The 24,333-nt window shown below is 37.9% G+C and overlaps 1 pseudogene; it reads left to right on the top strand.

Annotated features, from left to right (window-relative positions):
• The first annotated feature begins 9,607 nt into the window (after nucleotides 1-9,607).
• LOC145797995 (protein PSK SIMULATOR 2-like) overlaps nucleotides 9,608-24,333 on the top strand; it is a 99,425-nt pseudogene continuing 84,699 nt past the window's right edge.

Raw genomic sequence — 24,333 nt, 5'->3', positions numbered from 1 at the left:
CTTCATTCTTCTCAATTAATTATCCCAATTAATTAAACAATGTAATTAGGTCAATTCCCATAATTAACATTTCAACCCTTAGGTCCCATTTTTATCAATGATTCAACAATCATTCCATTTTTCTATGCCAAACATGCATCTAGGTTTATTATGAATAAAACCCCAACTTTTGTAAAATTACACAAAAGCCCCAAACTTTCACAAAATTACCAAACCAAGCCCAACATCTCAAAATACCAAAATTCAAAGACAAAACCCATAGAGAGGAGTAGGATATCCCTACCTCAAATTTGGAGTTCCAAGGGAGAAGACGACAAAACCCAACGTGCTCCAAAACCCGAGATTTTCAGATTAAAATGAAGCCCTCGACGATCAACAACTTTTTTGTAAAGGCCAAAGGTGAGCAAATCACTCCTACTAGATCAAAACCTAGAGAGAAGGTAGAGTCTAGAGTGAGAGGCTCAACAATGGTGATTTTGGAAAAGTAAGAGAGAGAAGAGAAAGTAAAAAGTGATTTGAAAAGTCACAATTTCGGGACTTAAACCCAGTCGCCCGCTCGAGCGTAAAACACCCCGCTCGAGCGTCACTCACAGACTCCCGCTCGAGCGTCCAAACTTCTGCTCGAGCGCCGGATGCACTCTCCCAGCAGTTATACAGAACCAGGCCTCCGCTCGAGCTTCCAACTCTACGCTCGAGCGGCACTCAGACAACCCCGCTCGAGCGGCCAATACCACGCTCGAGCGTACAACGCTGCACAGGAAAATACTGAATGGGTGTAATCTCCGCTCGAGCGCCAAAACCCCCGCTCGAGCGTACAGGCCAAAACCTGGGCAACTAGTTTTGGTTTCTAAACTCGACCAACCTGTAACAAACCCGCCCAATACATCCCATAACTCAAATACTAAGTAAAAAGGATGTAAACAAAATAATAAACAACTACCAACATCCACGGACACATGTCCGGATCACTGTACAACAAGGGTAAACCCGGGATCGCTATAACCTCCCCCCCTTAAAGAATTTCGTCCCCGAAATTAAGCACAAGTTTTCAAAAACAAGTTTTTCTTCATTTTAAACAATGTTACACGTTAACATTCAACAATTCGACCCATTACCGGTCATCCCATCCCTTTAACATGAGACATTCCACAATATGTAAACAACATATTTACTTCCAACATGCATCAACATTATGCACTATCTTTCCAATTTCAACAGTAGATTCAACATATACAATGTCACATTCAACCTCCAAACGAGGCAAGTTCCAAAACATACATCCAATAAACCAAAACATTTTCAATGTTTCACAACTTAAGACATATATGAAAGCTCTTAAGTTCACCAATTGTTCAAAATTTAAACACAAAATTACATATCAACAAACAAGTCCGGATATTTCTCTCGGACTTCCAACTCACGTTCCCAAGTGGCCTCCTCCACTCCGTGATGTTTCCACAAGACTTTCACCAAAGGAATGGTCTTGCCACGCAGGACCTGATCCCGCCTATCCAAGACCCGAACCGGTCTCTCCTCATACGAGGCATCCTCATCTACCTCTAAATCGGTCCAATCCAACACATGTGATGGATCTGGCTCATACTTCCGAAGCATACTCACATGAAACACGTCATGCACTCCGGACAACTGCGGCGGTAAGGCTAACTGATAAGCAACCTCGCCAATCCTCTCAAGGATCTCAAAAGGACCAATAAACCGAGGGGATAACTTCCCACTCTTCCCAAACCTTATCAAGCCTCGCCTAGGTGATATTTTCAGAAAGACATGATCACCTACCTCAAACGCCAAAGGCCTCCTCCTACGGTCGGCATAACTCTTTTGTCGACTCTGGGCTGTAACAAGCCTCCTACGGATAAGCTCAACTTTCTCCGTCGTCTCCCTAACCAACTCCAGACCCAACAAAGGTGTATCACCCACCTCGGCCAAACACACTGGAGACCTACACGGTCGGCCATACAAGGCCTCAAACGGTGCCATACCAATGCTAGACTGAAAACTGTTGTTGTAGGCAAACTCTACCAATGGCAAGTGCCTCTCCCACGTCCCACTGAAATCCAGGACACAACCCCGAAGCATATCCTCGAGGATCTGAATAGTACGCTCGGACTGCCCGTCAGTCTGAGGATGATAAGCCGTACTAAAGGTCAACTTAGTGCCCAAGGCACTCTGCAAACTCTGCCACAACCTAGCAGTAAAACGAGGATCTCTATCTGAGAGGATCGTCACTGGGACCCCGTGCAATCTCACTACGTCCCGAATATACAAATCGGCAAGATGATCTACCGAATCTCTCACGCGCATAGGAATAAAGTGCGCCGACTTAGTCAACCGGTCTACAACCACCCAAATAGCATCACTACCCCGCTGAGTCCTCGGAAGACCTACAACGAAGTCCATAGTGACATGCTCCCACTTCCACTCGGCAATAGGCAAGGGTTGCAACAAACCCGCTGGCCTCTGATGCTCGGCCTTCACTTGCTGGCAAGTAAGGCACTTTGAGAAAGTAAAAAGTGATTTGAAAAGTCACAATTTCGGGACTTAAACCCAGTCGCCCGCTCGAGCGTAAAACACCCCGCTCGAGCGTCACTCACAGACTTCCGCTCGAGCGTCCAAACTTCCGCTCGAGCGCCGGATGCACTCTCCCAGCATTTATACAGAACCAGGCCTCCGCTCGAGCTTCCAACTCTACGCTCGAGCGGCACTCAGACAACCCCGCTCGAGCGGCCAATACCACGCTCGAGCGTACAACGCTGCATAGGAAAATACTGAATGGGTGTAATCTCCGCTCGAGCGCCAAAACCCCCGCTCGAGCGTACAGGCCAAAACCTGGGCAACTAGTTTTGGTTTCTAAACTCGACCAACCTGTAACAAACCCGCCCAATACATCCCATAACTCAAATACTAAGTAAAAAGGATGTAAACAAAATAATAAACAACTACCAACATCCACGGACACATGTCCGGATCACTGTACAACAAGGGTAAACCCGGGATCGCTATACGCGCAGTTCGGGGTCCCGAAAATGGGCTGTTAAGCACCGAAAGTGGCATTCGGCCACGAAGTGGGTTTCTCAGACCCCAGTGTCCCTCAAAAGGGATTAAATAAGATGTATGCCAAAAATCAGAACAAACGGAGGTGGTTAGGCGGTCTCGAACCGAGGCACACGGCCAACGGTCCCGAAAAACCCGAAACCGGACTCCGAAATGGGAAAAATGGCCTACGGCCACCAAATTTAGCCTACGGCCACTAAGAGATGGTCTACGGGACCTCTCCCTCCCCTCAAGAAAAGAAACAAAGAAAATCGAGCCTGGTTCGCAAACCGAGACAAGGCACAGAAGAGGGTTCGGAAGTCCGGAGGCAGGGCTCACGGCCGCAACTCTGAAACTTCTGAACGAGCACATTATGCAACATCACCAAGTGCTCAATCGGTGACGTCTGAGTCTTAAGGTCGGTCAAAAATGGGGTGTCTACACGCCGCTCGAGCGGAGAGACCAAAAACTGGGCAAAGATTTTACGTTTTAAAACACAACCAACTTATTCCCAACTTGCCCAACACAACCCAAAGCTCGAACACAAAGAGAAAGGGATAGAAAGAGGATAAGACAACATCACCCTCACGAAACCGAATCCGGATTTCAGTTAAGCACGAAAGGGAAAACCGGGATCGCTATAGGACAAGTCATAGTTTTGTGACTGCTGCATCGGTATTAGGGTTCTTCCTACCATAGTGGGCTTAATCTCCTTAAAGAAAACGAGATATTCGTGCCTCAGCCTGATCTATTTGTATCTCATTTTCTTTGCATCATTTATCAATAAAATATAATTTTTTCTGGTATTTTCACCAACAATTTTAAGGAGATCAACCATGGAACAAGTACCAGAAAAAACCAATGATGGAATTGGAGATCTCAACAAGCCTTTCAGGTTCAAAGGAGTTCATTTTAAGAGGTGGAAAGGAAAAGTTCTTTTTTACCTTAGCCTTTTGAAAGTTACATATCTTCTTACCGAAAAGAATCCAAACAAAATCCCAACCGAGGAGATGAATGATGAAGACTACGAGGCACATGAAGCAAAAGTGGCTTTCTATAATACAGATGAGTATAAATGTTGCTTTTATCTCTTAAATTTCCTTGTTGATTAATTTTATAATTATTACTATGACACCACATATATGTTGTCTTCTATTAATTTTTGGCATGCTCGCTTGTGTCATATAAATAGTAAATATGTGGCAATCATGAGTAGTTTAGAGTTAATTCCCAAAGTGACAAATTTTTTTGAGAAATGTGAAGTTTGCAGTAAAGCAAAAATTACCAAGAGGCCTCATGGAAGTGTTGAAAAAAATAACGAATTGCTAGAATTATTTCATACTGATTTGTGTGAGTTTGAAGGAATTTTAACTCGAGGTGGTAACTGATATTTTATTGATGATTTTTCAAAATACACAAACGTATATTTATTAAAAAATAAAAGTAATGCTTTTGAAAAATTTAAAGAATTCCTTCTTGAAGTGGAAAATCAATTCGGTAAAAAGATTAAAAGAATTAGAAGTGATAGAGGCCGAGAATATGAATCTCTTGGATTCAACTCTTTTGTTCAGTCATTGGGAATTATTCATGAGACTACTCCACCATATTCACCTTCATCTAATGGCGTAGCTGAAAGAAAAAATAGAACGTTAATTGACTTGACGAATGCTATGCTTATTGATTTAGGTGCTCCCTCAAATCTTTGGGGCGAGACTATTTTGACAGCTTGCCATGTGATAAATAGAGTGCCACACAAAAAGACTAAAATTGTATCTTATGAGTTGTGGCGGGGGCATAAACCAAATCTAGGTTATTTGAGGGTTTGGGGTTGTTTAGCTTTTGTGAGGCTTGCAGATCCTAAATGACCTAAATTGGGTGAACGAGCTACCACCTGTGCTTTTCTTGGGTATGCATTGCATAGTACAGCTTATAGATTTTTTGATATGGAAAATAATATTATTTTTGAATCAGGTGATGCTATTTTTCATGAAAATAAAGTTCCTTTCAAATCTAGAAATAGTGGGGGTCAAATAATTTCTGAAAATATTTTATCTATGCCTAGCTCTTCTACTCCTTCTCAAGTTTTTCAAGAAAAAGAAAATTTTAAAATTCAACCAAGAAGAAGTAAACGAGCTAGAGTTGAAAAAGATTTTGGCCCTAACTATTATCTTTACAATGTGGAAGAAATTCCTCTTACGGTGCAAGAAACTTTATCATCACCTGATGCTATTTTCTGGAGAGAGGCTGTAAATGATGAGATAGACTCACTACTTTCAAATAAAACATAGAAGCTAGTGGATTTACCTCCAGGTTGTAAAACTATTGGGTGTAAATGGGTCCTTCGTAAAAAACTTAAACCGGATGGAACTATAGATAAGTATAAAGCGAGGCTTGTCGCTAAAGGTTTTAAGCAACAAGTTGATCTTGATTTCTTTGATACTTTTTCTCCGGTTACTAGAGTTACATCCATTAGACTGTTGGTTGCAGTGGCTGCAATTCATGATTTAAAAATTCATCAAATGGATGTAAAAACAGCATTTTTAAATGGAGATCTAGATGAGGAGATTTATATGGACCAACCCGAAGGTTTTGTGGAGCCTGGCCAAGAAAGCAAGGTGTGTAAGCTAACTAAATCCCTTTATGGTTTAAAACAAGCTCTTAAACAGTAGCATGAGAAATTTGATTCTTGCATGCTTGAGAATGGCTATAAGATGAATGAATGTGATAAGTGCATATATTATAAAACTTGTGAGAATGTACATGTAATTATTAGCGTATGTGTGGATGATCTACTTATCTTTGGCTCTAATTTGCATATTATAAATGAGACTAAAAATATGCTTAATAGCCATTTTGATATGAAAGATCTTGGTGAAGCCAATTTTATTTTGGGAATTAAAATTACCAAGACTAATGATGGTATTTTTCTTAATCAGTCGCACTATGTTGAGAAAATGTTAAAGAAATATAATTTTTTAGAGTGTAAACATGTTGCTACTCCTTTTGATGCAAGCATACATTTGTCTGTTGTTACAAATGAAAAAGAAGTGATTAATCAAAAGGAATATGCTAGCATGATTGGTAATTTGAGATATGCTACTGATTGTATTAGACCTGACATTGCATATGCTGTTGGAGTACTTAGCAGGTTTATTAGCAAGCCAAGTCAAGATCATTGGCTAGCCATGTGAAGAATTATGAGATATTTATCTGGAACAAAAATTATGGTTTGCTTTTTAACAAGTATTATGCGGTACTTGAGGGATATAGTGATGCCGATTGGAACACTTTGTCAGGTGATTCTCTCTCTACATCGGGTTTTATTTTTTCCTTGGGTGGTGGTGCTATAGGTTGGAAGTCTAAAAAACAGACGATAATTGCTAATTCTTCAATGGAAGCTGAGGTTATAGCGTTAGCTTGCGAATCCGTTAACCAAGGCCTTGGCGAGAGACAGAGTCTGGAATACATCGAGGGGGATGGGTTTGAAGCCTATAAAATCATAAACCATGTATGAGGATACCCAACCTAGGGACCAGAGATCTTGTAACTAGGTTCAATGGGAAGAACGAATCATATGGTGGTTGTAAAAAATGCACTCTTTAATATTTTGTTATCCATCCCTATGATGTAAGTGCATTTGTCCTGTAATGTTGGAGGGTTGAGTTTTTATACTCTTAATGAAATTCTGTAGCTCTTGTTAAGTGGGGTGTGTAAATTACAAGAACATCCTTGATAGATTTCACCTATGTGAGCATGAAAGTGGGGCCACTTTCTATGAGAACAAGGCTTATTCTCAAATATGCTCATGAAAACTGGGATTAGCACAAGGCCGTAATGTGCTGGCTATTAAAGCTCATGTCAACACCTGGACTATTATGTGTGAGCAGTAGTACTTTATTTCCCCTAAGCAGTCATAGTTCAAGTCTGAGACCACTACTGACTCTGGAGTAAAGGTTGCTGTTTCACTAAGGAAGGTTCAATGCAGAGCACACCTTCATGATGCATACTAGTCTACCTTTGTTTGGTAATCTCTCTTATTTTTATTTTTATTTTTTGATATTAAAATGAGTGGGGGATTGTTGGACCATTTTAATATCTTATATTTATTTATTGATTTATCTTTTTCATAAATGGGATTTCATTACTTTGGTAACCTCTTGGTTATAAATGGAGGTTAAATAGAATTCATGAACTGGTTAATGGTCATTATTTTTGTATAACCATTTTCTCTTATTTAATGGTCATTATTTTTGTGTAACCATTTTCTCTTATTTAATGGTCATTATTTTTTGATGTAATTGTAAGATCCTAGTGGCCTATAAATAGTCCCTCTCATCTACTATTTTCTATACCACTAACACCTCAACTATTTTCTATACAAGAGAGATTACTAGCAAAAAATGGTGTTTTATTGGTGGAGCTTTGGGTTCACCATCTTGTGCAGAGTTGGCCTGAACCATACGACAAGTGGTCGGGTTGTTGTATCCTGGAGGGGACAAGTCATAGTTTTGTGACTGCTGCATCGGTATTGGGGTTCTTCCTACCGCAGTGGGCTTGATCTCCTTAAAGAAAACGAGATATTCGTGCCTTAGCCTGATCTATTTGTATCTCATTTTCTTTGCATCATTTATCAATAAAATATAATTTTTTCTGGTATTCTCACCAACACAAGCAAAATACACAACTCAACTCACACAAACGTGAATTCTAGGAGTAGTTTCTATCTAGAAGCACTACAAAAAATTAAGGTTTTAGGGACCAAAATTTAGGGACAATTATTTTTGAGGGACCAAATATTTTTGTTGCAAAAAGTGTTATTATTATATTTTTAACAACGAAAATTAGACATTAGAGATAAATTATTATCCTTTTGGGACCAAATTTTTTGTCTCAAAAAATAAACCATTTTGAGACCAAATTATTTTGTCCCTAAAAGTCTATTTATTAGTGACATTTTCAAAAAATTGTCTCTAAAAGCCTTGTTTTTGACTTTTCGGGACGACCTTTTAGCAACTATCCTCGTGACGATAGAAATTGGTCCCTAAATATTTTTTGCAATAAAATTTTCACTTTTAGAGAGCAAAACGTTTGATTTCTAAAACTCTTATATGTTGTAGTGAAGTAGTCACTTATCATCTAGAAGTAGTTCAGTTATGTCTTGTTACTGTTACTCTTTGTTGATTGGTGATATTACTATTTCTTTATTCTTGTTTAAGTTCATGTGGCTTATAACAAGTGATAATTTTATCAGTTTAATATCAATTCAACTCTCTATTTTTATATTTCTCTTCATTTATTTTCCTTCAAAGAAGTCTTTAATTTGTTTAAAGTATAGAACTCAACCACAAGCGTTAATCATATGGTTTGATTTTGATGATGTCTAAAATATTATTGGACGAATTGTGACTTTTCAAATATACATATTTTACAATCATTTGACACGATATAAAAATATATTTTATCTATGTTACACCGATTTAAAATTAATGAAATTTATTATGTACTGAAATATATTATATATTTTTTCAAAACAGTGGTGATTTTTCAAACAAACCTTAAGTGTATAGTTTTTGTGTTTCCATTTTTTATTTATTTACTTTCCTTTTGTCTTTGCATTGGTTTCTTGATTTGTGTAAATTTCCCTCCATGAGTCAAGCCTATTGTCCTGTGCAATTTTCTTCTAAGATCAAGAGCAGACACCGAAATTTAAGAGATGTATTCCAACGGCTATTTTGTTTTTGTTTTTTTTGTCTATAAAAGAAGTTTTGTGAAGAAAATAAAATATACAAAAGTGGTGAAAAATTTTGGGTGATATTCACAAGTTAAAATATTGTATTGAGTTACAATTTCTTTTGAAAGAAAGTTTATTGAGAATTTGACCTTTATTGTAGAAGGGTTTTCAATCCCATATCATTTTTCTTCTAAAAGAGAGTTATATTTTTGTGAGTGATTTTTTTGGGATAAAATCACTTAGGTTAGTGTGACTAGCACTAAATTCACAACTAATTGGTTAGGTGATCAGGGTTGATCAATTGTTAAGGTTCACTAGCACATGTGAAGCTATAGAATATAACTACTATTTGACGAATAGTGAAAAAATCTCAAGGAGGATATTGAGGACATAGGCTTGGTTTGAACCGAACTACTATAAATTTTGTGTTTGCTCTCTCTTTCCTTTACTTAATTTATTTTTACTTCATATTCTTTATTTATTTATCATTTGGATTAAATTTTAATTTATTACTCTCATCTTTATTTCTTCATATTTTTTTATTTGTTTATTATTTGGGTTTTTTAATTTAGCAATTCATTTAGAAACTCAATTCACTCCCCCCCCCTTGGGTTTGCTTTTGGGTAACAACAAGCTTGATCTATTTTTGTTTTGTAAAAACTAAATTTTGTATGTCAATTGACTTTAACAAAATTTTTGCTAACATAAATTGGCACGTCTAGTAAGACCTTTCTAATTTGGAGTGATGGTGAAGAGAAACAGGGTGAACTTGGTGATCCTAGCAAGAAACCCATAGAGGACCCTATTCTTGAGTATGGGGGAGACATGGATGTTGTCAAGGATAACATTGGTGATAGCCAATCAGTAGCTGCCAAATTTGAAAAAGACCAAAAGAATGATCATGAAGCAACAAATGTAGGCCAATTTAATGGCTTGACACCAATGCAAATGCATGACATGCTTGATCAGATAAGGCAAATAGTGGAGATGAGGCCTCGGCAAAGTACTGAAGAAGTAAGAGCTACTTGCAGAGCAATAGGAGGATCTAGCAGAGGGGCAAGCCCACCAAAGCTAACCAGAACTGAGGTCTAGGTAAATAAGGTACAATTTCAACCTACTTTTAATCCGCCTATTTTAACCCAGACCTTCACACCTAGGTTTGCAAAGGTTCAAACATTTCATGACTCCACTTCTTTTTATAGATCTCCAACCTTCCAAGAAGAAGTTCAAGAGAGGTTTCAAATGAACTCAAACCAAGTCTATGTTCACAAAGAAGTAGGAAACAAACCTGGACTAGGAGGGCGATATGGACCCCTTAGACCTCGTGCTTTCTCTGAAAGCATGGAAGAAACACCAGTATAACCTAACTTTTGAACAAAATTATGAAAAAACAAGAGTCATGCCTACACTTAGGAGAGGGGGGGGGGAGAGGGGCAAACTTATCCTCCAATGTATAAGGAGATTGCAATTGATAGGGTCAGGCCTATACCTGGGGAGATGGGGGACAAACTTGGCCTCCAATGTATGAGGAGCCTGCAATCGACAAGATTAGGCCTCCATTATAGGGGGCATGATTTTTTGCCAAACATGGAAAAAAATGACGAGCACCCCTTCGTCTATGAGTTTATATTGTTTGACATTGTTCAAGGTGGAAAAATTTATTAAATTTTCATAACATTCAATTATGTGAGTTTTGGAATCTAACATCTACTTTGGATTTGTAGATCATACCAAAAATTAATCTTTTGAAAAATAACAATGGTTGAAAAATGCTATATGCAATGAATTCTCTTTGATTAGCCAAAACATGGCTAACAAAGAAAGGTTTTATTTGAAAATAAGGGATGTGGCTCTTCATTATGTTATTCGACAAAATCAAATGTGAGTACCCACCAATATTCTAGACAGATTCAAAATCAAGTATGGAATGTCCAAATTATGTACTTTATATCATTTAAGGAAAAACTACTTTTACCTTAAATAATGGGGACATTGTTGACACCATAATTTATGTTTCTATCAATTGTAGCTTGTTGATTGTGGCAAAGTTAGATTATAGTCTATCAATTGAGACTATTGATTATTTTCAAAATATAACCTTGGCCACATTTATTGTTATTATTATTATCCTTGTCAAAAGGCATGCTAACATAGCGTGACAAGTGTGCTAATGATGTGGCATGATGACATGTTAAATGGAAGGCTAGAAGAGTTAGTTGTTGTAGCCATTTGAAAGTCAGGTTCTAGAATTAAGACTAGGTCAAAGCACCAAATCTGCAAAGTGGTTCCTATGAACATGGGATATGGATGATGTTGAGAAACTCATGGATTTAGATTACCTGTTGAGGAAGTCGTGGGTTTAGATTTCCTATCTCTCTCATGTGACTAAACCTATAAATAGACCAAGAGAGATACAAACAAGACATACAACTAATCTCACACAAACGTAAATTCTAAGAGTAGTTTCTATCTAGAAGTAGTCACTTGGCATCTAGGAGTAGTTCAACTATAGCTTGTTACTATTACTCTATGTTGATTAGTAATGTTACTGTTTCTTTATTATTGTTTAAGTTCAAGTAAGTAATAATTTTATCAGTCTAATACCAATTTAGTTCTCTTTTTCTATATTTCTCCTCAGTAATTTTCTTCCAAAGAAGTCCTTAATCTGTTTAAGGCATAAAACTCAACCACAAGCTTGATCTATATTTGTTTTGTAAAAACTAAGTTTTGTCTATGAATTGGCTTCTGTTGATTTACCTTAACAAAATTTTTGCTAACAAATATGTGAAATTATGAATGATGTTAAAGAGCACTCCTTCTATGTCCAATGTTAAATTTAGTTAAGTGATAAAAAAGGAACCACCAAGCCAACTCAACTCAACTCAACTCAAACTTCTGTAACTCAATAAATTGAACTCGGATTGGACTTGGGTTTAGGACTTTTTGTAGAAAAATATCAAGTTTGGATAGATTATTAGGTTGACCCTTAATTAAACATTCACACGACCCCAAAAGAAGAGTCTTGTGTTTGAGTGGCATCCCAGTCGAATCATAGTGAACATGTTCTATGAGTTAATGCTTACTTCTTTTTCAAGGAAGTTTTCAAAAAATCACAATTGATGCATAAGTATGTGCAAGATAATTTGTTTTTCATTTGTATTTTAAATAACTAAATTGATTTATACTTGTTTAGTTACTGTAGACATCCCATTTTTTACTAACCTTAAGACTTGGACACTCTCTTTTGAATTTCCAATAATAAAGGCGAGATGTGTTAATCTTACAAGTTCTACAGTAAGAAGCCTAAGGGCCAAACTTTAAACCATCCAAATGCCTGTTTTGGGCAAAATGGAAACCTCTTTCAAAATGAGTTTAGTGGTGCAATTCCAAATATTATCACAATGTTCTGAGGCTCGTATTTTCAAAATCAAAGTGTTGTATTCTTCCAAACAAAATGGAGCAAAGGATATAGTAGGAATGAATGGAAGGGGTGAGATTCTTTGAAATACCTGTTTCTCTTCTCAATTCTGGCTAACCTTCCCTTGTTGATCCGATGGTGTATTCTTTGACTGGTTGGACAACATATGATGGCCAGTCAAAAATGCATTCGGCCGAACACCAAAGGGAACGACCGGCTGAATATTCCTAGGTACAAAACATTTTCGGGAATTTCAACTTGTCCAACACACTTTTCACAAATATCTCAGATATTTACACCCTATGCTCTATGAATAAAGATTGTCAGCTTATTCTATAGGGTTGGAAATTTTTGCCCAAGGTTCATAGGAGCCTCTTGACCTCTCTCGCTTTCTCCTTTTTCCTCACCTCTTACCTACTACCCATTAGCATTGAACACTAAAACTCCATTGAAGCTTGATCCTAGGCTTCTTGTTAGGACTTTTGGACATTAAACAACACATCTAAAGTGATTTGAGGGAATTAAAAGAGAGTTTGCAAATCAAGAGAAGTCATCCTCTTTAAGAGGTTATATTCTCACACGTTTAATTATCTTTTTCCCTTTCTTTCTTTAATTCAAGCTTTATTTTCATTATGCAGCTGCTATAAAGGTGTAACAAGTCCTCATGGATGTGGAGGGAGTACATTTAGCCACCTATCCATTAAGTTGATAGCTATGGGATTCTTTTAGGGTTACCAAGCACGCCCAACAGTTCAAACTCCCGATCTCCTGATCTAGTCTTACTAGTACAATGTGAAACAAAAAATGAGAGTCTAAATCTGACAACTTTTATAGAAAATTCATTTTATTGCAAAATATTGCCAGAAATGGACTACACCACCATAGTTCAGAGTTGCTACCTAATCTTTTGAAAAAATTAGGAAACCCGTGACTCATGCCAAAGGCCACCGTCCATCATAACCAAAGTGTCTTAGCTCGGGAATGTAACGCCCCAAATTTCTAGCCCAAATAATAATACAACAATCATCACTCTTTCAAGGAAAACCGAATATAAATCTCCAAACTTACATTACATGATACAATAGTTCTTCATGCAACAATACATTAATCCAACAACAAGTAAATAAACAAATAATTACCCCCAAGGGTTTACAAGTTTCCAAGGCTTGAGCCTAGTTACACAAAACGGTTATTCAAACCTACACACATACAACCTTTGGCTTACACACAGAGTCACAGCAAAATGAGAGTCTCATACTCTCAACACACATTTCCTCGTCTTTAGTTAGGCGGCATCACCACATCTTTTCTTGCACAAAAATCCCGTAGGGTGAGCATAAAGCCCAGTAGGAAATCCTTAACTAAGTATATACATTTTATACAAGTCTCAAGAGATGAAATGTACATGCAATGCTATGCCCTTTTGAGAGAAAATCACATCTTCCTCTTTGAAAACCATTATGATCAATGATGTCATGCAATTTCAATTCTTCAAAACTTAACAATTCATTTCAAGAGCGGTAAATACGACTCTGGTGATCCCTAGGTCGGTGTCTGCAAGTAGACTATATAAGTACTACCAATTTGTCATTTTTACCAGCATTGACTGGAAGGCTCGACACCTATAATCTGTCATTTTTACCAGTATTAACTGGAAGGCTCGACACCTATTCAATTTCATCTACACCACCTGTCAAGACTTACCACCGTATTTACCCTAAAACCATTCCATGAAAACTTGTTTCTCAACATTCTTTTCTTAATGCAAGTTTTCAAATCAACTTTTAAAGTTTAAGGTAATCAAATGAATCGATATGCCAATAACACAAGATGAATATAAACATTTTTATTCTAATTCATCATCCAAGGAATAATACAATTCTCTCTTCTCAAGTATCCTCAACAATTAGTCATTTCAAGACTATTTCAATGTTTTAAACAATAATTTTCAAAATGAACAACAATTCTCATGTTCCTTGAAATTCATCATTTATATAAATATAAATAAGAAATTTTCTAAACATCCATTTATTTTGACACACAAAATAAATATAACAATATCATTCATGGATTTTCCGTCTCTTTTAAATAAATCCCCAAATTCTAGGTTTTCTCACCAAAACTATACAACTCAAATCTTTTAAAAGAAAGCTTTCCAAAATCATCTTTTCTTCAATCAACGCATAAGATCATTTTAAAAGAACAAGAGACAAACCCACTTTCAAAATCACTCAACTTCTTGAATCAACAATCAATTTTCAAAGCTATCGAAAGATGATTTCGAAAATCACATAGATCTTGCAAAAATATATATATATATATATATATATAAGTCTAAGAAAATCCCTACCTCAAATTTTGAAGAAGAAATGAGATGAAACCCCAAAAATCAACGGTGTCGAAACTCGATCTTCACCGCACACAACGAAACGCTCGAGAAGTTAACCAACTTTGATGAAGAACTTATGGTAGAACTCTAATGGATCTTGAGAAATCAAGGTTTTGATCCAATTTGGCGTAGGGAAATGTAGAGAGAAGGGAAAGGAAAGGGTTTTTAGAAAGAGAGAGATATACAAAAGTGATCTGAAATATCAGATTCACGAACTGATATAACATGGTCTGCTCAAGCGTGGAAAGGCCCGCTCTAGCGTCAAATACACTTTCCCAGTACTTTTGCAGATAGGTCAAACTTCTGAAGCCAAACATTCTCCACTCGAGCGTATAAATGGCCGCTCAAGCGGACAAGCAACTTCTAATGCATTTTGCATTTTTGCTTCGTGGGCGCTGCCCCTCAACCCCGCCAGGGCGCTACCCTAGGACTCGCTAAGGGGCGTTGCCCCCTGGACCCCCGTGAGTTGACCGGGCAGCTCGATCCCCGACAAACTCAGTGAAGTTGCAAAACTGGAATCGCTACAAAATATATAATTATTTTGTTATGAGATTGAGATTTGTGCTTTTTTTTTTTTTTTTTTTTTAAATGTATAGTTACTTTGTTATGAGATGAGATTTAGGAAAGAGAGAAATATTGGGGTGGGAGAGAGAGAGAGAGAGAGAGAGAGAGAGAGAGAGAGAGAGAGAGATTTTAGGAACTTGTAATTCAAAATTTTAGGTGGTTTTTTTAATTTATTTTTTAATCTATAATTACTTTGTTAGCCAATAAATTTATTTTTAAATATTTTTAAAATCACAAAAATTAGTAATTGTGGAATGGAACTTTGGAGCACTCTCAAGCTTTCTCACTAAAAATCTTATTTTTCTTATATAATATACTAGCATATTACTCGTGCTATGCACAAGTATAAATAAATAATTAAAAATTAGTTTTTAAATTAAAATAATAATATAAAATTTATTTGAAATATGTTTTAAAAGTGATTTATAATCAATTAAATTTTATTAATTTTTATTAGAGTTACACTAAAAGAAGACTTTTATTCTAATGTCATTAATTGTATTTCCTAAGTTCTTAATAAAAATCTGCATGTCATAATTTAATTGGCAAAATTTAAATAATAAATTACAAAAATATTATTTATAATAAAATATAAATACATTTCATTTTATAAGTTTCATAATTTTAATTTTATTAATAAATTATATTTTTTAATATACTAATTTTTTCTTATTTTGTAAAGCCTAAAAATTTGTTTACTTAAAATTGTTGTTATAACTCTTATGTGAAAATGGATTAAAATTGACTTGTGGTGTTGAACTAAATATTAGAAGTGACGTGAAAGTTAGTTGACTGAATATTTACGCCAATGTGACATTCACCTAGTCATTAAAAATTGTCTTGATTGCTTAAAATTATCTTTATCGGTTTGTAACCGATACATGTTAGTTTATGGGTTCTAATATTAGATTAAATATTAAAAATGAGTCTAGAAAATTAAGTTTGAGTCAATTTTTTTTCCCAACAATTCTTGGATTAAGCCTATAATACATCTTATTTTAATAACTTAATATAATAAAAATAATAATAATCTTAATGTTTATGGTGCTTTTTGTCAATTAATAAAAATATTTATAAATATTAAGAGAATTACATTTGAACAAATTCTAACATAAATTTTTTACTTTAAAACTCTAAGACCTACACATTTTGTTTGATTCTATCTATGTCACTAATCTTTGGAGGTTTAATGATTTTTTTTTAATGGAATGTTGGTTTGCTATAATATAGATATATAGATTGGAATATCGATGCATATAAAATTATTAAACATTAAGAAAAAAAATCTATGAAAGATGTAGATTAATTCATATATTTTAGTAGTATAAAAATTCAAATTCAAATTTATATTTTAGTTAACTTTCCTTCTCAGTTTCTAAATTTAAATTTTTAAATAAATTAATTAACTTTCTTTTTGAAATGTGTAAATCAAGGCATAAAAGTTATTTAAAATTTTAAATAGGTTAACTAACTTTTTTTTTAAAATTTAAATTTGTAAATGAATTAATTAACATTCCTTTTAAAATGTGTAATCAAGGCATAGATGTAACGCCCTCAAAAAAAAAAAAAAAAAAAAATACATAAAACCCATTACTTTAAACATGCATTGATATAAAAGAAATCAACCATTTCTATTCATCAGAGTAATTCTTACATTGTATTACATGTTAACAACAAAAGCAAATGTCCTATGGGCTTACAGCTTTCCAAGTTAACAAAAAAAAAAGAGTGCTAACTCAATACATATTAAGCCCTTGGCTTGAATTTACATGTAATACATCAAAATAAATAAAAAAAGAGTCTTCAACTCTCATCATCATCCAAGCTATGTCCTTGGAGGTGGCATACTACCTGTACCTGAAAATAATGTCCCATAAAGGGTGAGCCAACGCCCAGTAGAGATATGCTAAACACAGTATGAGCAATAACTAAGACATTAGCAATTGACAAATGTTCAATTTCCTTAAACCAATTCTTAATCCATTTCCATTTCATGACCACTATGTTCATGTTTCATTTCAGTTTCCATTTCTTATCCAATCCACAGTTTACATCAACGGCTCAGAACCTGGCCAACCACTTATATGAGACAATGACTCATTTTGAACATTTCCCATTTTTATGATAGATAAACATACTAGTTGTATCAACATCTCAATAGATAAGCATACAAGTTGTATCCACATTTCAACAAATATGCATATTAGCTATATCAACACTTCCAATGATAAGCATATGAGCTGTATCAACACTTCCAAAGATAAGCATATGAGCTATATCAACACATTATCTGACATGCATATGAGCTGTATCAGTGGAGTCCATCCCCTATCTCCTCCCAAACAACATCCGGTTTAGAGGTTCATCCCCTATCTTCCCCTAAACTGTGGAGTACATCCCTTATCTTCTCCCACACACACAACGTATATACACAAAGGTCATATACACAATCAATCAATACATAACGTTAATGTATTCTATCAACCGTCATACTCTATGACATATCCAATTGATTAGTTTTAATTTGCCTAATCATCGTGCATTGTCTACAACAATCAAAACTACCCTCCACTGGTAGCCCAAGCAATTATTTCTAAATAGATAATAAAACCTCCAACAGATAAAATATCAATGTTTTCAAAAGTGAGCGATTAATAAATCTAACTCCTGTCACGACCCCAAACCGCCCCTAGTAGTTTGGTACCGTGATGGCTAGTAATCCGAGATTACCGAAGGCCAACTTACAAAATTCACACACAATCAGAGTATAGATATAGGGGGCTCACAAATGCGGAAGCAATAATCTAAAATACAAGTGGTCCATAAGAGCAGTGCATAAGTCAAATGAAATGGCATACATCTTTTCATAGCTTTACAACTTGAATGCATATAGAAATGAAGTACAAAAATACATATTACATCTTGGCAAGAGGCTTCTCAAGCCGACATGTTCGAAATACATAAGCATCAAAATTGCCGACATAAACATAATACATGAAATACAAATCAAGAATACAAAATCTTCAGGATTGCCGACATCCTCAAAGCTGACATAACATGCATACAAAACACACATCTCGGCGTAGCTGACTTCTTCCTTGTTACCTACATATATACATAGGGAGGGTGAGCTTGGATACTCAGTGAATGGTATAAGTAATAAAGGGGTTAAATGAATGATTCCCGAGGTCTTTCAAAACAATACATAATATATCTTTGTCAAAACCATACTTATCATAGCTTGTACAAAACATGAGATAAATCTTGTTCATCAAACTTGATCTTACAAAACTTACATACTTAACATGCGTCAAATCTTAAAACATGGGGTGATGACATTCCGGGCAAAACAAAGCATAACCTCGGCATCGAGCACACCCGTTCATAGACCGTCGGTGGCTGATATCTTAACAAGGGTGCTACTTAGGCTTAACGTCCCCTAGCACGAAATGACGGTGCTACCTGGGCTTAAAGTCCCCTAGCACGGAAGGACAATGTTACATAGGCTAAACGTCCCCTAACACGAAAGGACGGTGTTACTTAGGCTTAACGTCCCCTAACACGAAAGGACTATGCTACATAGGCTTAAAGTCCCCTAGCACGGAAGGACTATGTTACATAGGCTTAACGTCCCCTAACACGAAAGGACGGTGTTACTTAGGCTTAACGTCCCCTAACACGAAAGGACTATGCTACATAGGCTTAAAGTCCCCTAGCACGGAAGGACTATGTTACATAGGTTTAACGTCCCCTAACACGAAAGGACGGTGTTACTTAGGCTTAACGTCCCCTAACACGAAAGGACGGTTCCAAGAATGTCATTCAAAACAAAGCTTATACTTGATACATAAAATAGGGATATCATTCATGCTTAACAAATACTTTTATCAAAACAAGGCAGAGCTTTATCAAAACGTTATAACATAACTTTATTAGAAATACCACTCACTTAGTTCTTGGGACGTCGGGGTCAAGGCAAAGGTCCAAGTCCTACAACACATGGCAAGGCATACTGAACATACTTCTCAAAACAAGTCTTACATGCATGCAAATGATCTCAAGAAAACATGCTGGAAGTCAAAACAATGTTTTACATGTTAGGAAGACATGCTGGGTACCAACCAGGTCTTTGCCAAGGTCCCACACCTCCTGGCCGAGGTGTGGCTACCTAGGCTTCGACATGCGGCTGCATGCCGAGGTGCGCACAAGACAAACTAAAGGTGTAAGCGATCATGCAAGGTAGGCCAAGGTGAGATACGATGCTTGGCCTAAGTGTGGGGTCTAGGTGAGAGTGATCTCGGCGACTACACCTTGGGAAGTGAGGTCTGGAGATCTGGGTTTCCACCCATGAAGAACAGGAAGAACATGAACATGAAGATCATGAAGAACATGGATGCTAAAATCATAACTTCTTTATAACAAAATCTGGGATTTCATGCTATGAGTTCGAAAACATGGACCTGGGTACCCATACTTGAAAATCATGTGAAAACAAACACAAAAACACGGATCTTGGCATGAGCTTTCGGATCAAAACATAACTTTCCTTGAAGAACACATGAATGTTATTTTCTCTTTCTAAAACCGAACTTCAAAGCAATGCATGGCTTACAAATCATGTTCAATCATGCAATGCAATAACATAAACATAAAGAACGACAAGAGCAGATCAAGAATCTAACCTTAGAACACGGATCTAACGGTTCGATCTCTAGGAATCAGGCTCAGAAATCCACTCTCTCTCAAGAACTCTTCTTCCTCTCCTAGAGCTTCTCTCTCCTCTTCGAAACAAGTATACAACAAAATGATGGGTTCTCTCTCTCTATTGGCTGACTTAACTCTCAGCTCGGACACGTGGCAACGGCTGGTTGGTTCTCCTCAAAAGGTTTTAGATTGACAAGACAAGACTATGACAAAGCGTATCTAACAAGCTACTCGGTATGGCACTCCGGCAAGTGGTGACATCGGATAAGGACAAGGCTTCGGTAACTAAGGTGACAATGACCTCGGCTAGGAAGGACGACACTTGACTAAGCTGTGCCACACCTTGGCCTAGATGTGCCACACCTCGGTCTAGGTCATACCACTCCAGGACAAGATCGCTCAGGTGCAAAGGTAACATCTCGGCCTAGATGATACACATCTCGGCCTTGGTGATTCACACCTCGGCCTTGGTGATTCACACCTCGGCCTAGATAATGACATCTCGGCCAATATGCCAGGGCGAAGGTGGAGGTCAAACAAAGGGGTTCCAAGATACTTCTAGACTGAAGATGACCTCGGCTTGGAATGATCTAGGCTTAACATAACCTAGGCTTGGCACGACTTCGGCTAAACATAACTTAGGCTTGAGGCACCAAGGAAGGAAACAAGCATGCACACAACACTTAGACAAATCACATAACCACAAAACAAGGCGTGGACCTTACTTAGGCAAAACAAGTCATAAACATACAGACGCAAGCTCAACGAGTCATAATCATACAAATGCTCATGAACATGACTAAGGCATAAATATGGGCTGTGACAGTAACTTAACACGGCAAAACATATAATGCAAGCAACATAACTGGGACATGAAATGTGGGTTGTTACAACTCCACTATTCAACCATATAATGAACCAATTTCATTATTTTCAACTCAATTCCATATAACCACAATTTTCCCAAAATTAGGGTTTTCCACCAGATTTCCAAATATTGACCCAATGGTCTAAATATCAACAACCAATAACGATATCATTATCTTGAACCCACAATACACATTTTAGACTCAAAATAACAAACCCTCTTTTAACATTTTGAAACCCTAAGTCCCAAAGTTTACCCAACTTCAACACTTTATCAAAATAACCAAATATCTAGGTCAACGACCATAAGAGTGAGTAGGAATCCCTATCTCAAATTCGGAGCTCAAGGAAAGAAGGTGAAGAAACTCAACGTGCTCCAAAACTCAATATTCTCGGATCAATGTGTAGCCCTAGACGATCAACCCAACTCTTACAAAGGCCGAAGGGAAGGAAAGCACTCTAACTAGATCAAACCCTAGAGAGAAGGGAGTTTCTAGAGACAGGAACTCTCAAAAAGTCTTTTTAGAAAGTAAGAGAGAGAGAGAGAATGTAAAAAGTGATTTTAAAATGCCCAGCTGCCAACTGATATACGACATTCCCGCTCGAGCGGAGAACACAACGCTCGAGCGTCAAGAACAAAAAACTAGGTACGCTCGAGCGCAATAAGGCCCGCTTGAGCGCCAAGACACAAGAATAAAGTACATCCGCTCGAGCGCAACAACCAGTCCGCTCGAGCGTAGATTTCCCCCTCCCAGAACTTACACCCATAGGTACTACCCGCTCGAGCGCCAAAGTACCCGCTCGAGCGCCACCTCTCGAGCGTAGAGAAACCCGCTCGAGCGTAAAAATCACATCTGCAGAAGTTTTGCAGGGACACACAAAACTGGGAGCGTGCAATCTCCGCTCGAGCGCAAGAAGACCCGCTCGAGCGGACCTCCTAAAAACTGGGCAACAAAGAATTGAAACCAAAGCCTAACCAACCTGTAACAACTCTGCCCAATACATCCTAAAACTCAATCAAGTGGAATTAAAGGATGACAACAAGGTAAACCACCACCAACATCGCGGAACCGAGTCCGGAATACAATAGAATAGTAAGGGGACAACCGGGATCGCTATAACCTCCCCTCAAAGAATTTCGTCCCCGAAATTAAACACAAGTTTTTCAAAAATAAGATTTTCTCAATTCCCAACATTATCACAACATAACATTAAACAACCTGACCCATTACCGGTCAATCCCATCTCTTTTCAAGAGGCATAACACATTATTCATAACAACCTGCATTATCAACATGCATTCTTTTGAAATTTACCAATTTCAACTCATTTTCCACAATTCCATAATACATGCAACATTATCATCATGCTTGCATTTCCACAATATACTTAACATACACAATGTTAAAACAAACTTCCATTAACCAAAACATTCACAATGTTTTACAACTTAAGACACATACAATGTTCTCAAAGTTCAACGATATTACAAAATTACCAATACATGGTTATACATCAACAAACAAGTCTGGATATTTCTCGCGGACTTCCAACTCACGTTCCCAAGTGGCTTCCTCCACTTCGTGATGTTTCCACAAAACCTTCACCAAAGGAATGGTCTTGCCACACAGGACTTGATCCCGCCTATCCAAGACCCGAACTGGTCTCTCCTCATACGAGGCATCCTCATCTACCTCCAAATCGGTCCAATCTAACACATGGGACGGATCCGGCTCATACTTCCGAAGCATACTCACATGAAACACGTCATGCACCTCGGACAACTGCGGCGGTAAAGCTAAACGATAAGCAACCTCCCCAATCCTCTCAAGGATCTCAAAGGGACCGATAAACCAAGGGGATAACTTCCCACTCTTCCCGAACCTCATCAAACCTCTCCTAGGTGATATTCTCAAGAAGACATGATCACCTACCGCAAACGCCAAAGGCCTTCTCCTACGGTCGGCATAACTCTTTTGGCGACTCTGGGCTGTAACAAGGTTCCTACGGATAAGCTCAACTTTCTCCGTCGTCTCCCTAACCAAATTCAGACCCAACAAAGGTGCATCACCCACCTCGGCCCAACACATTGGAGACCTACACGGTCAGCCATACAAGGCCTCAAATGGTGCCATACCGATGCTAGACTGAAAACTATTGTTGTAGGCAAACTCCACCAAGGGCAAGTGCCTCTCCCACGTCCCACTAAAGTCAAGGACACAACCTCGAAGCATATCCTCAAGGATCTGAATAGTACGCTCGGACTGCCCGTCAGTCTGGGGGTGATAAGCTGTACTAAAGGTCAACCTAGTACCCAAGGCACTCTGCAAACTCTGCCACAACCTAGTAGTAAAACGAGGATCTCTATCTGAGACGATCGTCACTGGGACCCCGTGCAATCTCACTATGTCCCGAATATACAAGTCGGCCAGATGATCTACAGAATCTCGCACGCGCATAGGAATGAAGTGCGTCGACTTAGTCAACCGGTCTACAACCACCCAAATGGCATCACTACCCCGCTGAGTCCTCGGAAGGCCTACAACGAAGTCCATAGTGACATGCTCCCACTTCCACTTGGCAATAGGCAAGGGTTGTAACAAACCCACTGGCCTCTGATGCTCGGCCTTCACTTGCTGGCAAGTAAGGCACTTCGATACGAAAACAGCCACATCTCTCTTCATACCCCGCCACCAAAACTGGCGACCCAAATCCAGATACATTTTAGTGCCTCCCGGATGCACCGCAAGACGTGAATGATGGAACTCTCGGAGTACTTCCTCTCGGAAAGACTCCGGCACAAACAAACGGTCTTGGTATCTCACACTCAGGTCGGGATACACCGTCAAACCCTTCTCAACCTTCCCATTTGAGATATTCTCTTGGAGGGATTCTACCTCAAGGTCACCTCTCTATGCCTCTAACACTCGGGTCACAAGTGTAGGCTGCGCAACAACAGAAAACAAGGCCACAGCCTCAGCTGATTCACTCAGAAGCAAGTTAAACTCGCCAAGTGCACCCAACATCTCCCATTCCCGGATGGCTATACAAGCTACATCACTAATGGATTTCCTATTAAGGGCATCGGCCACAACATTGGCCTTTCCCAGGTAATAGTGCAACTCAAAATCATAGTCTCAATGAACTCCATCCATCTTCTCTGCCTCAAATTCAAGTCTCTCTGTGTAAACAGATACTTCAAACTCTTGTGGTCCGAGAACACCTCAAACCTCTCACCATAAAGGTAGTGCCTCCAAATCTTCAAGGCAAAGATCACTGCTGCTAACTCTAGGTCGTGTGTAGGGTAATTCTTCTCGTGTATTTTCAACTGACGTGAGCCATAAGCTACCACTTTCCCCTTTTGCATCAACACACAACCCAAACCCTCTCGTGAGGCATCACAATAAACCGCATAACCCAACCCTCTCTCCAGAATAATCAAAATCGGAGCGGTGGTCAATCTAACCTTCAATTCTTGGAACGACTTTTCCCAAGTCTCACTCCACACAAACTTGACCCCTTTTCGCGTCAATCTAGTCAACGGCGAAGCTAGCCTGGAGAAATCTTTCACAAACCGACGGTAATACCCAGCTAATCCCAGAAAACTGC

Source organism: Camellia sinensis, chromosome 8 (assembly GCF_055761805.1).
Source record: "Camellia sinensis isolate YWXY chromosome 8, ASM5576180v1, whole genome shotgun sequence".
Classification (NCBI taxonomy): Eukaryota; Viridiplantae; Streptophyta; class Magnoliopsida; order Ericales; family Theaceae; genus Camellia; species Camellia sinensis.
The sequence above is the reverse complement of the archived record's forward strand: the minus strand, read 5'-3'. Positions and strand labels throughout refer to the sequence as shown.